Raw genomic sequence first — 1,950 nt, forward strand, 5'->3', positions numbered from 1 at the left:
CTCCTTTCTGGGAGTGCTGAGGAGGGTCTGGGGGCTCTGGGGAGGGACTGACACAGTAAAAGGGGAAAGTTGAAAGGCCTCTCCTGGAACCCCACATGCTGCCTGGCCTGCTCAGATGCTGCCCCTTGGCAAAAGGGCTCCTCCCTTGGCATTTTCTCAAAGCGATGCTCCATGCCCAGGTGGGTCCGGCTGCTCCCTAGTCCGTGCTGGATGCTCCAACCGTAGTTCCTGGAGGGACACCTGGGATACCCCTGTTAACCCCTCTGGACTAGGGCGTTCACAAAGGTGAGTTTTCCAAGTTCAGGTATGTTTTTAAAACTTGAATTCAGAATCATCAAATGGCCTGAGTCGGAAGGGACCTTAAAGCCCATCCAGTTTCATGCCCTGACATGTGCAGGGACACCTTCAACTGTCCCAGACTGCTCCAAGCCCCATCCAACCTGGCCTTGGACACTGCCAGGTTGGGGCAGCCACAGCTTCCCTGAGCAACCTGTGCCAGGTTATCCCCACTCTCACAGGAAAGAGTAAATTTAGAGGCAGTTTCATCACTCCCCAGACCACCCCCCTGAGCCAGACCTTGCTCATTTTTGATGCCTCTGAGTCACAAGAGAGCTGGAAACTGCTTCCTATCTTTGATTTTATTTTACTTTAACTTTTAGAAAGCAGGGTTCCTGTACAGAAATGCCACAGTAAAGCAAATATCCCCAGGGCTGGAACTGGAAATAGTGTCTGAAGTACTTTGTGAGATGCTATGGATCCGACATATTCAGCCCCTTCACACATGTAGCAGCTGCTGTAGTGGGAGGTGTGATGGGAGGCCTTGGGGTCACTTCAATTTCATACAGCTATAGACAGACATACATATATATTTATGACAGTACACAAAGAGTTCCCTCCGAGCATACTGGCTAAAGCATGGCCCAGTCAGGGCAGTCTCTCCCAGTGCTGTTTGCTTGCACTAGGATTTGTCCCCAGTTTTTCAGCCCAGCATCACATCCATGTCCAGGGCAGCCTTAGCTGCAGTCAGAGGTCTCTAAATAACACTAACCTGACAATGACATTAACAGTAGAAAGCTTTCACTGGGAACAATCCCAGTTTGAGGAACTCCAGGAGAATTTTTACAATGGATCTGGAGCTTTTTGAAAACTGTCTCTGAAGCGGCATAAGTTTTTCCTCCCATCTCCAGTTGTCCTTTGGACATAGCTCAGAGTGGGATGGAATGAGGTCCCATGATGTGGCAGAGAAAACGGCCTCAAGTCATTCCAGGGGAGGATTAGGCCGGATATTAAGGAATGTTTCTTTCTTGAAAAGGTTGTTCAGCCCTGGCATAGCTGCCCAGGGCAGTGGTGGAGCTAATGATCACCCAAGAGATTTAACCATCACTGTATGGACGTGGCACTTGGGGACATAGGCTAGTGGTGGCCTTTGTAGTGGTAGAACAGTTGAACTTGATGATCTTGGAGGGCTTTTCCAACCTGAATGATTCCGTGATGCTATGATCACCTCCTGGCACAGTTCCTTTCTGCCATGTGAGTGTGGTGTCTCCTGCCATGGGCTGTGGTGTCATCCTGGCCTGTGCAGGAGGATAAGCACGTGGAAATTGCAGTTCTGGTGCTCTGGGCTCTGCCAAGAGCCACATGTTGGAGGGTGACAGCCTCTGCTGGGTGGTGTTGTTGGTTGAGGAGATGGTGTATTTCAGTGGAGCATATTTGCCCAACTTGCCTCTTGTTCTTTCTGTAGGAGAGCCCTACATCATTTGGTGAGTCCCAATTCTCCCATTTTTCATTCTCAGGATGTAAAAAGTTTTTGCAGTCAGTCTGTATGCAAACCCAGCAGTGTTAGTGAGCAGCGCCCAGTCCACCATTCTGCTACAACTCTGTGGAGGTGACCTGGGTGACTTCTGAGCGCAGCTCATCTCCTCTATGTCCCTGGCAGCCCCGCTGGGGGCT

The sequence above is a fragment of the Geospiza fortis genome, unplaced genomic scaffold, assembly GCF_000277835.1.
Source record: "Geospiza fortis unplaced genomic scaffold, GeoFor_1.0 scaffold432, whole genome shotgun sequence".
Classification (NCBI taxonomy): Eukaryota; Metazoa; Chordata; class Aves; order Passeriformes; family Thraupidae; genus Geospiza; species Geospiza fortis.